The sequence below is a fragment of the Chenopodium album genome, chromosome 9, assembly GCF_948465745.1.
Source record: "Chenopodium album chromosome 9, dcCheAlbu1.1, whole genome shotgun sequence".
NCBI lineage: Eukaryota > Viridiplantae > Streptophyta > Magnoliopsida > Caryophyllales > Amaranthaceae > Chenopodium > Chenopodium album.
Genome location: NC_137842.1, coordinates 28,213,440 through 28,230,264, shown reverse-complemented (window position 1 = coordinate 28,230,264; position 16,825 = coordinate 28,213,440). Strand labels below are relative to the sequence as shown.

Here is a 16,825-nt window from a genome sequence, read left to right as displayed (position 1 = left end):
ACGAGGCATCAAAGTAAGTGCTTTAATGGTTTTAAATGATATTATGATGTAGAAATCATGTTTACATTATCCTTATGATATTCCTAGTATCATGTCTAGGGTATTTTAATATTAAATATGATTGTTATGATGCTTCCTATGTTCTTCCTAATATTTATGATTGTTAGTATCATGTTAGGGCTAAAGATTTGATTTTTATTGCTTAGTGACATGCTAGGGTTTGTTATTAATCTTGTTAGTATCATGCCTAGGATCTTGCTACTATTATTATGCTTTAATATTAACATGAACATGATTATTATTATAATTGTTATAATTTATGATGATTATGAATACTATTTTTATTATTATTTTGATGATGATTATTTTATTTATGATTATTATTGTTATGATTATAATTTTATTATTCATGATATTGATAATTTATTATGTTGCTTGATATTTATTATTTATTGCTTGATCACACCTTTATTGCATGTTTAAAGGAAATTGGTACTTGTAATCACGATTAATAAGATATTTAATAATCTTGTTAGGTTTAATTTGATTATAATTTCATGTGATCGCCAATAATAGTTTATTTGTGCATTAATATTCAACCAACATAGACAAAAAGGTTTAGGGTTAATCTTATTGATTGCATGTTAGTCAGAAAGCGCACATTCCACTGAAAGCTGTTGGAAGCTTAAGGAAGCTATCCAAGACCTAATCGACAATAACAAACTGCCATTGCCCCCTGCCAGTAAGAAGCCAAGTATCGACAATGCACCTCTAGCTCATACCCTAGCTATCTCTGATGAGGAAAACGAGGTTGACCCCTCCTCTCTCATTAGACCTGTTGAAGAAATCAGTGCCATAGAAAAAGAAGAGGAGATCTTTTTCGATGTGAAGGATAACTTTCCAGAACTAGCGAATAAGGAAGATATACAATTGCTCACACTGTCTATGAAGGAGGCATCGCAATTACTACGTGAAGCTCTCAAAGTTATGAACGAACTCCATAAGAAATATGATGAGCTTCCACTTCCGAAAGAAGAACCTAAAAGAGAATTCACACCAGTGAGAACGACTTATGAGGCAAAGCACTTTCCCTTACAAGTCACTGAAAAACCCAAAAAGAGCAATAGAATCTACACTCCAATTGGGATCCCATATGCGCAAATGTTCGAAATGCTCTCCGAGAGTGGCGAGGTCAAACCTCTCGAACCGAGACCATTCGAATCATTGAAAAGGACAGATAGGTATTACTGTTAGTATCATCAATCAGGGGGTCACACTATAGAAAACTGTTTCAAATTCAAGGATTTGGTACAGAAAATGATTGATGAAAAGAAACTAGTCCAAGTTCAACAAGAAGAGGATACAACCATTAATGGGGTTTGGGACAATGATGAAGAAGATGTCTACCTAAAGGACATAGTAGGACCTTCACCTTCTGTGTCATACACCACAGATGACATTTGGGCTGAAGAAGATTCATCAATAGATGTCCTCACAAGATCTGGGAGAATGCAACCTCCCGTTTCAACACAACCTATGCCAACCGTACATCAAGTTCCCATACCTATCATCGAAGACAACGACATTGTCAAACAGTTTAAGAAGATAAAAGTTGAGATGAATGTGTGGAAACTTCTGGCAACATCTCGAGAACATAGGTTGGCTGTAATGAATGCCTTGGATAAAATCAGGATAGATTCTGACACTACTCCTGAGGGACTAGCCAACTTCCTCACAAGTGACCTTCCTAGTCCGATTAATTTGATCACCTTCTCTGAGAAAGATTTACCCCCAGAAGGTGACAAACATTACAAGGCATTAAACCTCACGGTAGTCTGCAAAAGGATGAATGTTCCTATGACTCTTGTAGACAATGGATCGGCTATCAACGTCTGTCCACTTAGAACCGCGAGGATGCTCGGCATAAGGGATGAAGACTTAACTCCGTCTACACAAGGAATAAGAGCCTACGATAATACTCGTCGACAAGCTCTCGGCAAAATTACCCTAAATGTAACGGCAGGAGTAATAGAACATGCTACTACTTTCCAAGTAGTGGACATCAAAGCCTCATTCAACTTATTGTTGGGACGCCCTTGGCTTCATGATCTAAAGGTCGTCCCTTCATCTCTCCACCAAAAAGTAAAAGCCATAGTTTGGGGAATTCCAATCACTATCGATGCTTCGCCAATGAGAATCAAATCCATAGAAAATCCAATTATTAATGTGGAGCACGACGAGGATGATGAAGACCTATGGGGCTTTAACGAAGAAGTCTCCTTAATCCAGGAGGATGAAAGGACCCCTCTTTGCCATGACCCCCATTCCAACATGATTGTCAATGCCATGCTGAAGGAACAAGGACACTTCCTTGGGATGACACTAGGAAAGAAGAAAGGGATAGCAAAATCGCTGGAGTTACTTGGCTTCCCTAAGTTAGATACTTTCGGACTTCGTTTCGAACCGACTCGGAAAGATCTCAAGCGAGCCCAGGAAAAGTCGAAAGCACGTAGGGACGCTCGCATTCAAAAGAAAGCAATTCCAATGGATCAGTACCCCCTTACGCTTAACGGTCAGTTCATAAAAGAAGGAGAGGACTATCCATGCCATAAATTTCCTGAGCCATTTGTTGTAAACGGCATAAGACAACCGGGATTCGAGATTTTCTTGGATTGCTACTTCACTGATGAAATCCCAACTCCCGTCCATAAGGAGAAAGCACCCCCATGCTTTGACTTTAACGTCATGGGATTACTGTTTGGGCGAGAAAAGAATGAGCCAACTTATAAAGAGGATAACTCCTCGCTCATTCAAACAGTCCTACAAAGTGAAAGCTTCGATCCCTCAAAGCTAATTACTCCAGCTGAAGGATCACTACAGGGATGGCGCAAGACTATCAAGGTGACTATTCCAAGCAGAAGGAAGATATCCATCACAACAGGGAAAGGACCGATGTTTGAAGAGTCGTTTGAGTCAGAGTCCGAGTCAGAGTCTTTCCCTTTAGAGTCTTCTAAGTCTTTAGTAGTAACACCTCCCCCTCCTATTGCTTCTCCTAGGTTAGTTAGTGATCTAGTCCCTGAGGACATATCACTCTTTGATGTAATGATCTCAGAGTTAAATAATATTTCTCATTCTCCTTACTTCTCGTGTTCTTCTCTAACCCAAGATGACGAGCATTGCTTAGCTAACAATGAAAAAGACAAAGAAACTATTAAAGCAATGGAAACACTCGAAAAGAAAACACCGGTAATTGAGGAAACTGAAACAATTGACATCTCGAATGATTCAACTCATAAAAGAGAAGTTAAAATCGGATTAACATTGAATAAGCAAGAAAGAACCGATTTAATTAACTTACTTAAAGAATTTATCGATGTATTTCCTTGGTCATATGATGATATGTCAGGCATTAATAGAGAAATAGCTTAACACACTATACCACTAATTTCAGGAATGAAACCTGTAAAACAAAAGTTGCGTCGAATGAAACCCGACGTAGCACTTAAAATAAAGGAAGAAGTTCAAAAACAAATAACTGCAGGTTTCATCAAGGTATCCAAATACCTCGAGTGCGTCGCCAACGTCGTCCCAGTTCCAAAGAAAGACGAAAGGGTAAGGATGTGTGTCGACTATCGAGATCTAAATAAGGCAAGTCCAAAGGACGACTTCCCTTTGCCACACATCGATATTTTGGTAGATAACACGGCAAATCACGTGCTTCTCTCATTCATGGATGGGTACGCAGGTTACAACCAAATTCTCATGGTAGAAGAAGACATGGAGAAAACAACCTTTATAACACCATGGGGCACTTACTGCTACACGGTAATGCCATTCGGGTTGAATAACGCGGGTGCTACTTACCGACGTGCTGCAACTGCCTTACTCCATGACATGATGCACAAAGAAGTCGAGGTATATGTCGACGACATGATTGTAAAATCAAAAGACCGTCCAGGCCATCAAGTAGCCTTAAGGAAATTTTTCAAAAGGCTAAGAAAGTATAACATGAGGTTAAATCCATCAAAATGTGCTTTCGGAGTCACCTCAGGCAAGCTCTTGGGATACGTCATAAGCTCTAGAGGAATAGAGGTAGACCCAACCGAGATTAAAGCTATCATGTCAATGCCACCGCCCAAGACTGAGAAACAGATTCGAGGATTTATTGGCCGGTTGCAATACATAAGTAGGTTCATATCAAAACTGACGACAATATGTGAACCAATCTTCAAGAAGCTCAAGAAGAATGTACTAGTAATATGGGATGACGAGTGTCAAAAAGCCTTTGAAAAGATCAAAGCCTATTTCGCAAATCCTCCCGTATTAGCACCAGCACTTCCCGGAATACCTCTTAGATTATACTTGACGGTTACCAAAGAGACAATGGGAGCCATGCTAGCACAAGAGGTAGAAGGCAAAGAGAACGCAATCTATTACCTAAGTAAAAAGATGCTCGAATACGAAACACGCTATACACCGCTCGAGAAATTGTGCCTCGCCGTGGTGTGGGCCACAACTAAATTAAGGCATTACATGTTGGTGCATACCGTTTTCGTAGTTCCCCGATTAGATCCACTCAAGTATCTATTCGAGAAATCTACACTCAATGGACGCATATCAAGATGGATAGTCAATCTAGCCCAGTTCGATGTAAGGTTTATGCCATAAAAAGCTATTAAAGGATTCGTGGTGTCATACTTTCTAGCAGACTTTCCAATAGAAGACTCGACGCCAATACAAGACAATGAATTTCCAGATGAAGACTTAATGGTCACTGAAGATGATACTTGGACCGTGTATTTCGACGGAGCTTCAAACCAAAAGGGATGTGGCGTTGGAGTACTACTAGTATCACCTAAAGAGGAGCATGTTCCAATCTCCATAAAGATTTATTTCGACGTTACCAACAATGCTGCTGAATAGAAGCATGCGTGGTAGGCCTTGAAACAGCTTTGGCATTGGGAGTGAAAAAGTTAAGGATATTCGGAGACTCTTCTTTGATCATCAATCAGATATCTAAAAGGTGGAAAGTAAGGAGCGAAAGCCTAGCCCCTTACCAAACCTATCTGGAAACTCTTACCGATCAGTTAGAGAAGGTAGAATACACATATCTACCTAGAGAAGAAAACCCATTTGTCGATGCCTTGGCGAGATTAGCCTCAATGGTTAGGATTCCCACGGAAATTGAGCAAATGCCTCTAACTATCGAAAAAAGGCACAAACCAGCGTATATCCAGGCTATAGAAGACGACGACTTAGTCCAAGAAGAAGAAGAAGAAGAAGAACCATGGTACACGGACATACTCAACTATGTCACCAATGGAGAATACCCTCCTCATGCTGACAACAGAGCAAAGCGAGCATTAAGACTTTTGGCTTCTCAATATGTACTCATAGACAACCAGCTACATAAAAGGGTACCTAAAGGTAGAGCTCTCTTATGTGTAGGAAAGATGGATGCACAAAGAGTAATGAGAATAGTTCGCGAAGGAATCTATGGCACTCATGTGAACGGCAAAATGTTAGTCCAGAAAATAATGCGAGAAGGATACTATTGGACTACAATGAATAGGGATTGCCATCAATACGTAAAAAGATGCCCTAAGTGCCAAATTTATGCCAATTTACAACATGTCCCTCCATCTTTGCTCTACACCTACACATCGCCATGGCCATTCTCTACATGGGGAATTGACATAATTGGCAAAATCACTCCCCCAGGAACAGGAGGCCACGAATTTATCCTAGTAGCAATTGATTATTTTACAAAGTTGGTCGAAGCGCAATCGTACGCTAAACTCACTGCAAAACATGTAGCACTCTTTATCGAAAGAAATATTATTTGTCGATATGGAGTCCCACATGAAATGATAAGTGACAATGGAACTCACTTTCAAGCCGAATGTGAAGAATTGCTAAAAAAATACGGAATTCAACATCATCATTCTTCCCGTTATAGACCTCAAGCAAACGGAGCAGTCGAGGGAGCTAATAAAAATATAAAGACTATCATCGAGAAAATGACGGAAAATTATAAGGATTGGCCTGACAAGCTTCACTTCGCATTGTGGGGTTATCGCACGTCAATCCGTACATCAACAGGAGATACGCCATTTTCCTTGGTATATGGAATGGATGCCGTACAACCTGGCGAATTAGAAATACCATCTCTACGCATCGCGTTAGAGAGTAAACTCGATGAAAGTGAATGGACTAAGGCAAGATATGAAGAATTGATTCTACTCGACGAAAAACGACTAGAAGCTCTACATCACACTCAGTGTTACCAAACTCGTATGGCTAGGCATTTTAATAAGAAGGTCAAGACAAGATATATCAAAGTAGGAGATTTGGTATTAAAAGCACTAAGGAAAAATGTTTTAGACCCAAGGGGAAAATTTAGACCTAATTGGTCTGGACCCTACATTGTCAAAACAATCCTGTCAGGAGGTGCAGCAAAACTAACTGATATGGATGGCAATGAATTCTCAAACATGACCAATCTTGACCAACTTAAGAAATACTACCCATAATTACTTGAGTAGGATACTCAAGAGAGCTACGTTCGGCCTGATTCCTTAAGAAAGGATACGTAGGCAACCCTTTACGGGTGCGGCCACTTTATTTTTCGACATCTCCGCGTTCCAGAATCAATTAAAAATTCAACAGAAAATCGGCGAATTATTGGCGCCGCAGAACAGAACCTGGCGCCAGCCAGAAGTCATCAGCACCAGCCGATGGAATTGGCGCCTAGCGCCAGACTTCAATGGCAGGCGCCAAATGCCAATAAATGGCGCCAATCGGGAATAAAATCTGGGCGAATTTCGGTGTTTTTCGAAAAATTTTCGACTTCCGTACTCGAAGAATTTCTGGAAAATTAATTTTTATTCGATTTTCATTGCTTTAATAAAATAAATTTAAAGTAAATAATTTAATTGAAAGCTAAACTTTCATTAATAAAATAAAATTACATTATTGATGGAATTTAAATAAAAGCTGAAATAAATTAACTTTGAATAAAAATAACAATCTAAGTCTAATAAATCTAAAGCTAAGCAATGCTCTTAATCTTTGTTTTCCTTTCTAGCTCTTTTCCAATTCTTGTCTGCTTCGTCCTCTTCATCCATAACTTTAGCTAGTAGGCATCCTTTAGAGGACCTACATTCAATTTTGGAGTAGATGGACTCCCCTTTAGCTAACACTCCATGCTTCTTTTCCACCCAGGCCTTTTTATCTGCGGTGTTAGCTTTCCTTTTCCCTTTGTCTTTGGTATCACCTTTCTTCCTAGGCATTGCAGGTGTTTTGAATTCAATTCTTGCACCTAAGCGTTCTTTGGCAGGAATCACCCTTTCACCTAGAGGATTCTTCACATCGGTTCTACCCTGATCAATTGAAGATTTCTTCAGCAACCACTTCTTTACATCATTGGGCAAAGAAGGAGGAACCTTTTGGGTAATCACTTCCCATAAAGGTCTAGCGCTCCAGTGAGCATCAAATCTGTCTACTTCTTGAGAAATAGGGTACTCAAAGGGAGGACGAAGGTCTCCGGAAGGAATATTCTGAAGCAAGCCATATTGTCTTTTTACCCTTCAGGGGTAATAATAAGTTACACGAGACAAGCTTGGAAGACGACAGAAAGGTTGCTTGTTAACACCAACCATCCTTTCTATTTTCCACCATGGGACGACCCACTTGATAGCAAAATCACGTGATTCAAAGACTTTTCTCCACCCATGGCGCCCAATCTTAGGGATGTGCTTCTTCCTTCTCACGAAGCAATTGGGAGTATATATTTCAATATCGTCCGGAGGGCTAATTAATCCTAGCCTCTCCATTAGCCACATCCGTAACAAAATTGCAATGCAAATAAATTATTATTACAATACAAAAATATATTTTTTGATTTCTGTAATTAAAAATATTATTTTTCTACTTGTAATAAAATTGGAGAGCCGCGAAGAGGCGCTTTTGGGTCCCTTTTCAATTCATCTAGACTAATCATAGTCTCTCCAACTATTATTGGCATTGGATTTCTCCCTGATTCTATTTGTTCTAGTACAGTGGTTATAATTGATTGACCCTCATTATTTTTATCACTACTAAGAAAAAATTGGTTAAGCATGAAAAATAGGAACACCCTTCTTCTATATATATGAAAAGATTCAGAAAGAGGTTTATCAAAATAATAGCGTGCAAATTCTTTCAAATTAACTATATTGCCATCCACTATTTTTGATAAATCCCTTTCCTTCAAATTAAAGAAGCGCTCAAAATCCTTATAATAGTATGCATCTACTCTAAGGATTGCTATAAGGTCTACTGCAGGGAAGCCTAAGATAGCACCAAATTCCTTCGGCAAAGGGCTAATCTCATCATACCCTATTCTGAAATAATGAGTATCAACATTCCAAAATTCTAAAGCGGTATGTATGAAGTCTAGGTCAAGATCTACCCCTTTGATGCCATAAATTCCCCCCAGGTGAAATAAATCTAATTCTTTTCTCTCCCTCACATTAAGAGATCGACACCATTCATGAGTGTATTGGGTGAAGGTTTTGGTAGCTAAAGACATAATTATTGTTATTATATAGAATAGAATTATTTATTCGCTGGAATTATGAGAAGAATCGGCTGGGCAGGGGGATTTTTATACAGAAACTGCGAGGAATTTTAATCAGATTAAAATACAGCATCAGCGTCAATTGGCGCCAGCCCCCAGCGCTTGGCGCCACACGCTAAGTGTAGCGCCTGGCGCCAAGCGCCATAGTGTAGTGCCTGGCGCCACGCGCCATAGTGTGGCGCCAGCTGGCGCCAAGTTGCCAGACCAGTCGCGCGTGCTCAACTTGTGTTTTTAATATTAGACTCGAGTCGGTTAATGACTATATGGCTCCGTTTAATTTTCCTAAACATCTTTTTTTATCCTTTTTCTTAATTAATTAAATATAGCTATTATTTTTTTTTAATTTATATTATTCTTTTTGGGATTTTATTTTAAATTCCAAACACCCGACATTTTATTCGATTTTTTTCTTTTTTATTTTTTCTTTTTGGGGGAGAGAGTCGGATACCCTCCATCAATAATAAAAATGACAGAATTTTTGCGCAAAATTGTTGTCACACTTTTCTTGCACACACAAACATACACACAACAGTAAATAAATTCATAATAGCATAAATATACAAAATGTGTCTATAAATAATGAGTCTAAGGCAAAGTTCTACAAAAAGTCAAAATAAAATATACACAGGAAGAAACTACGGCGCCGGAGGACGTAGGCCCATCATGTCATAAAATTGCGCCGTACGAGGAGTCACCTCTCCACCAGCTCCAGCTCCAGTCTCCGTAAGAGAAGGAAGACTCAATATAGGACCACTCCAGCCAGGATCAACCTGAGGCTGAGGCCGCGGAGGCTGCTGCGATGACGAGCCAACCTCGTACATCCCACCACCTCTGAAAGCCGAGGTAGCCTCTCCTACCGGTGCAGCGTGAGCACCCTCAGAAGAAGATCCCGCGCCCTCAGCAACGTCAGCTCGAGCAGCCTCAGAGCGACCACCTCTGCCTCCTGACGAAGTGCGACGACGTCTCGAGCTAGACCTCGCTGGATCCCTCCGCCCCTCAGGTCTCGCGCGGGTGTGAGAAGCAATAGGCTGGCCCTGTAAAAAAAATTAAATCAGAAACAAAGTAAAAGCAGCAATGCAAAAATAATGAGTAAAGAAAGGCTACCTCTCGGATGACGTCATCCCGACGACAAGTGGCCTCATTCCTCATCCGGACGAGCTGGCTCCGGAAGGCATCTATGCATCGTGCCATTGCCGAAACCACCTCACGTGAAAACTGTCAGAAAAATAAGTCAGTAAATATACATGATATATGAGCACAAGATTTTGAAAAAAACTAGGCTTACTCTAGTCTGGTGGCGAGGAATCGACCGTTCTACGAAGCGCTCGCCCTCGGGAGCCGGAGAAATCATCTCCGCGATCGGCTCGTACATCCCCCGGTAGTGGATGGACATACGAGGTGGCACGAACTCAGCAGCACCGTCCTGGTAAAATAGAAAAAATCAGTAAAGCATTACTTGGGGGCTACTTAGTGGAAAGTAAAGCTAAGAAAATCTTACCCTCACATCCTCAGCCGGTACGGGGGCTGGAGCTAACAAAGGTAGTAGCTCCTCAGCATAACACCGCCCGAGGATCACATGGGACCGCCAAGGGGTACCAGCTCCCTCAGACATGCTCGACAACCGCACCTCGTCGAACATATGACGTGGTAGAGCAGCGGGAACGACGAAGACATCAGAAGAATGCTGTCTAGCGACCCTCTCTACTAAGTACGCGACCGCTCCATAAGTCCCCAGAAAATAGCGACGCTTAGTAGAGTACTGTGCGGCTAATCCAGGGACTGTCCAATCGCCCCACGGCCGGTATATCACCTCAGATCCCTATAAAAAGCATCGATCAGGCAAGAATATATCTAAGCACCGCGAAAAATGCAAGATAAACAATGAAAGTCGTACCGAGATGATCCGGTTCCGGACATGTGTAGTGGACATGTCCACATGATGACCGCCCCAAGAGGCGCTCACTGGAAATCCCCGCGGCGATGGTCTCGCCGGCGCAGCAGAAGGAAAGTACTCGTAGAACCAGATCTACATAGAGTTGAAAGTATGAGTAAATGCTAACTAATATGTAGAGCTAAACCTTATGGGGAATAAATGTTTACCTCTACGACCTTCCAAAAGGCTGACAAAGCAACGTTCGTCCCAAAGGACCGGTGTCGACACGAGTCCCTCAGCGCACGAACGAATAGCGATCGGCCCCAACAACTCCTCGACCTCCGAAGAGAAGACGTCGATTCCACTGTCAAACGGCAGTGGCACAGAAGTGAACTCCAGTCCTGTGATGAGACAGAAGTCCGTAGGGGTGACCATCATCTCGCCCCAGGGGAAATGGAAGGTGTTGGTGGTGTCCCAGAAGAACTCCACCAAAACACGCACTACATGATGACCCCCGCTGGAGGCGACCATAGCCTCAGAGGTCTCGAACAGAGTAGCTAGCCCGCAAGACTCCCATAGGAGTCTCGTCTCAAGATCCTTGGCGATGTACATCCTGTACAAATCGCCTAAACCATCACAGCCAGAGCCATGATGCCGTGTCCTCCCGGGCTCGGTGCCCCGTCTCACCCTCTCGGAAATGTGGTGGACAGGGGCGAAGAACAAGGTCCGCTCATCCCACTCCCGAAGTCGACCAAGCGAAGTGGAAGGCGTGATGTCATCCTCTATGGGCTTATGTTCCCGTCTAGTGTTTCGGGACCGTGAACCCGAGCCACGTTGTCTAGCCATGCTACATTGTGCAGAATCATCATAAATTAAGGTTCTATAGTATCTAAGGTTCGCCTAGCCGCATGATACTATGTTCGCAATAAACAGAGTACGTAGTACTAAAATAGAGCACAAATTCAAATTGAGCATGACAGCATTTTTCAAGCAATCAAACAATTTCTTGCAATACTATAGTGATTATTGTGACAAATTGAACAAGAAGTGCTAGCAAAAACATCAAGAACGAGTCACATTGTTCTTCACGGCCTTAAGAGGTCCAACAATGGAAAATTGCTCATTTCTTCACCAAATTGAGTCAAACAAGTCTCAAATTACTCCCAAGGCAATATACAAACATAATCAAGCAATTTCATGGCATAAAACTTGACAAACAAAGCAAATTGAGCATTATAAATTTCGAATTTTCATGAAATTCGTGAATAAACATGCCAAGAATTCATAAGAACTGATGTGAGTTTGAAGAAAACTTACATAGATCAGGACAATAGATGAAAAGAGCTTTGATTTGCAACAAATTTGAGTGAATTCGGTTGAGAAACGAGCAAGAACCGAGCAATTGAAGTTTCGGACTTCTTTCGAGCAGTTTCGCGATGAACAAAGCAGCAAAATGAAGAGGAAAGGGGAATTTAAGGAAATCCCCGTGCTGGCGCCAAGCCCTATGCATTGGCGTCACAAATTTGGCTTGGCGCCTGGCGCTAATATCAGCGCATGGCGCTAAGGCCAGCTGTGTGGCGCTGATGGTTTTTCAGCGACGCCAAAGCATCCAGCCACCTGATGATGTTGAGCTAGCCTTCTGCAACATATTTTTGGGTTCTTTGGTACGCCAGTTAGCCCCTCTAAGCAATTTGACATGATTTAGTAATCGGTTTGATTACATAAAGTGATCGACCTGATAAGAGATCGTCTCACTTAGTTTAAAGCGCCTAAGCATTGGCTCATTAGCAAAAAAGCATCGACATATAGGTTCAAAAGCGCAAAAAGGCACCGACATATAGGTTCAAGAGCAAAAGAGCACCGACGTACAGGTTCAAGGCAACGGAAGCGCCGACGTACAGGCATAGCAGAAGCAAAGTTCAGCCGAACTTATAAAGATCGACAGGTGTGGATCTTCGATAATTTCCTTTGGAAAATTATCGCATCAAATGAGGATGACTTCACACTACTACAAAAAAGGCCTTAGAGAACTGTTATAATAGGCTTTATAGATCACCTTAGGGGCGTTCTTCTACTAAGCGATGTATAAAGTATAGAGAACGGGTCGTATAGGTGTTTTATATAATAACAAATAGAGAACGGTTGTTAGTCACAACCGTTCCCTTTTCCCTTCTTAAATTTGTACACTAAGGAAGGAATACAGAACGGTTTAGGCCACTTAACCGTTCTATATTGCATTACAATAGAGAACGGTTAAGTTAGATAACAGTTCTCTAATGTATTTTTTCTTTTAAAAAAAATCCGGCCATATGTATTTAATTATTCGAATTACCCCTCTATGTAATTTATACCGTATTATTCCTGTATTTTAATAATCTAAATTATTTTTGTATTTCATTTTAGACCTGTATTCCTATTTAATATCTTGTAAATTTATATATCTTGTAAATTTATATATCCTGTAAGTAAATCTTCACATTTCCTATGTAAAAAAAATCCAAGATCCTGTACATGAAATATAACTTTCTGTATAATAAAATTAACAAAAATATTTCCAGATACGACAAAAGCCATCAAAATATACTTCATATATATAATTTAAAACATCCAACCACAATTAAATTGAATCATTCATACAAAATTTGTTCTATACAAACAAATACGTGAGTTAAATATCAAAAACCTTTCTAGTTAATGTTGATTTAAAAAAAAAAAATTGATACCCCAAAATATACCAATACCATATTGATCTACAATTCACATAAATCATCATCGTCGTCATTTGATTGATGGTATCCGGTAACATATGAAATCCACCTTTCCCTAAGCTCGTCAATCATTTGTTGAGAATATGTATGAGGAACTTGCTTAAAATACTACAAAACAATTTAAAATAATATATTAGTTCAAAAAAGAGTGTCATTGTGGGGCATGGAAAACCATTATATTATATGATGGTAAATCTGATGATCATCATCAGGAACAAAATGAGGATACTAAGAGGGCAATATAAACCACTCCAAATCATCCGAGTTGTTAAGAACATAAACTAGAGCTGAAAATAAGATGATGCTTATACATGGTTTTCTGCAATTGTCACAACTATATATTAAAAGCAATATTATTATCAGAAAAATCTTAGTATTAGAATCAATGGTTTTCTGTCATTGTCACAACTATATATGGTGTATAATCAGCCCAACCTTCATACTATTCTGTCTTTCATTGCGTACCTATCATTACTTATCAGTTATCACCCTATTCAAACATAGTGAAAGAAACAATCCGTCTCATACCAGTAATTAATCAGGAAAGGGCAGGGAAGAGATTAGTTAGTGTACAAGAAGATCCGTGCTCAGGCCGTTACATTTACATGCATGATCTTCCTGCAAGGTTCAACCATGACTTGGTAACAAAATGTAATACACTTAGCCAATGGTTCGATTTCTTCCGTTATGTGAAAAATGAAGGTTTTGGGCCTCGGATTAATGAGACAAGTTGGTATGCTACTAACCAGTTTATGTTATCAGTGATATTCTATAATAGGATGAAAAAGTATGAATGCTTAACAACTAGTTCTTTTATAGCATCAGCTATATATGCCCCGTTTTTCCCTGGCTTAGAAGTAGGCTGGTTTCTTTGGGGCGGGTTTAACTCATCAGTTAAGGATGTTGCAGCCCTTGATTTTGCTACATGGCTAAGGAGAAAACCGGAGTGGAACCGTATGCTTGGTAAGGATCATTTCTTTGTAGCTGGAAGAATCACTTGGGACTTTAGGAGGCTAAGAGACGCGAACTCTAAGTCATGGGGTAATGTACTCTTAAACTAGAGCTGAAAAAAAAACAGAGGATTAGTGCTTAATGATGCAACACAACCAGACCCTTTTAAAAATGTAATGCAGCAGAGGTAGGCAAAAAGGGATTGAAAGTGAACGATGAAACAGAAATTAAATAGAACACAAAACCAGACCCTTTTAGAAAGTCTGAACCTGCTAAAGGGTCAGTACTTGGAGCAAACTGCAGCCTGCTAAAGTCTGAACATTCTATCAGGCAGCTGATACATTAAACCTGTTGCCGCTGATACATTAAACATGCTGCCGCTCCTCAGCATTTGAATTCTCACCCTTCCCTCTCGATACTGTCAACCTCGTTTTACTCCCAACCCTCCCTTTCACCAATGCACGCAATGGAAAAACCCGAACCCCTCTCATCTCCCCCAAGATCAAAAATCCAAACGAAAGGCAAATCGACGAAATTGGAAACCTACAATCAATCACAGCACACTTCACTAACCTCAAACTCCTCCCATCCCCAATCAATTTCACCCCAAAAACCCATACTTTCCATCCTGAAGCTGAGTACAAAGCCAAATAATTAATCGACCCACCATTGTAGGGCCCAACAGTAATTTTAGAGAGCATAATTGTTCAAAAACTACAAATTTTAGAGAGTATAGTCAGATGTGTGACTCAAAATACATTAAAACTAAATGTCGTACCTTGTCGGGGATGATCATTTGCCTAGATTCAATTGTCTCAATCATGTAGCGACAAACATAATATCCACTATCACTAGAGCCAGTAGCTTGACGAGGACACTAATACAAGCCAAAAAAGGGGGGGGGGGGTTAAATCAAACTCCTAGTTATATATAATGTATTGACATATATTATGTACTAAGCATTGCAAAATTAAATTAAAGATACAAATACCTCTATGCTTATCCATTTAATGTAAGGTTTCTTCTTTATTTTTGTGATATCCTTTCGATGTTCCGCACTAAAATTGATCATTGCCCTACGTAATTATCAAAATATTAGAGTAATAGTATTGAAATACTTTCATAAAAAGAAGTTAACATGTAACAAAATAAGTAATCTAGCACATACTTGTTGATTATTGTTTGAGCAAATTTGGGAGGTTCATCTTTTACTCCCGCGGGATCTAGCCAATGCACCAAACCAACCCATAGACAAATAACAACCAACATCCAATGTCCACTATATTGATTAAAACAATAGAATTCAAATACAATAATGAATGTTTAAAAGGAATTAGAAATAAAACTGATAAAAAAAAAAAATGTGATAGACTCATATGCACTTACTCCTCACAATACGAGGCAAAGAAGAGCTGATTTTTGTTTTTGGCATCATTACATGAAAATAGCCTAGCTAGATAGTCACATCGATCATCGTCTTTTTCCACAGTTGGAGCATACGGGGATAGATGGTTGCAATCACAAAATCCATACAACCTTGAGATACCTTCTGTATGAACAATCTCACTCGTATACCTTGCATATCAAATATTTATTTAAATTTATTAGCTCATTAATAAAAAAGCGTTATAAATTTAACCTTGAAATGGCAAAGGATACAACACTTACATCATTAAAATTGACATGTGTGACGATTTTATCTCTCTTTGGAAGCACCAATCAAGCATGTCTTCATAATCAAGGGTAACACATTGCTCATTTTGAAACACTCTAGCCAAAACTGTAAAAGATTTGGTTTTACCACTCTTTTTCATTGCAATAGCCACATCCTTAAATATTCGAACCAAATTAGAAGTCAACTTCAACTTATTAGCATGAGTTACTGTGTACTTTCGAGTGCATGATGATTGTGATGATGACGAGTGTGGAGATGGTGCAGCGATTTCTTTAGGGATTTGCTTATCAGCCTTGTCATATAATCACAGGAAAAAAAATCAGCAAAAAAAAAAAAAAAAAAAAAAAAACAAGATAATCGTATTATATATATAGTGTGACAGATAATTATAATTTAAAACTGAATTTTACCTTCTTTATAGGAAAAACCAAGTGAGAAGGCCATATTAAATAATAATTTAAAGTTTGACAAATGAATCTTATCTCCCCTTCAGGACATGGCAGAGGTGCATTTGGGTTGATTTCTTCTTTAACACAAACTCGATAATGACCACTTGGGACGGGCTTGAAATGATTCTTGACAACTTCTCCTTCCATCCCAACATACAGTTCTCCAATAGCAACTATATCGACCCCTTTGTCACTCTTAATTGCCAAGTAACAAAGACTATCAACTCCCTAAATATGGATTATGATATTAATAAACCTTTTGTGGATTGATAAGATGTAGTAGTCTATAATTTAACACCATCAGAAGAATCTAGGATATATGTACTTACATCAAACATAAGTATTATGAAATAATGTTACCTTTGGAAATGGTTGGCCAGTAATGTCTTGTTCATTATTGAGTACATGCGTTTCCAAATTCTCATTTTGTAGCACATATTCCTCCTCAGGCCACGCAACATGGTATGGCTCGGGTTGAACTTCAAATGC

The 16,825-nt window shown here is 39.6% G+C and overlaps 1 long non-coding RNA gene across 1 annotated transcript; it reads right to left on the bottom strand.

Annotated features, from left to right (window-relative positions):
• Positions 1 to 13,062: 13,062 nt before the first annotated feature.
• LOC145559689 (uncharacterized) lies at positions 13,063 to 16,503 on the bottom strand. Its single transcript, XR_014092871.1, has 4 exons — positions 16,298 to 16,503; positions 15,204 to 16,179; positions 14,991 to 15,089; positions 13,063 to 13,369 (listed from the first exon to the last, which is right to left on the bottom strand). It is a non-coding gene; the product is annotated as an uncharacterized LOC145559689 (long non-coding RNA).
• Positions 16,504 to 16,825: the final 322 nt, after the last annotated feature.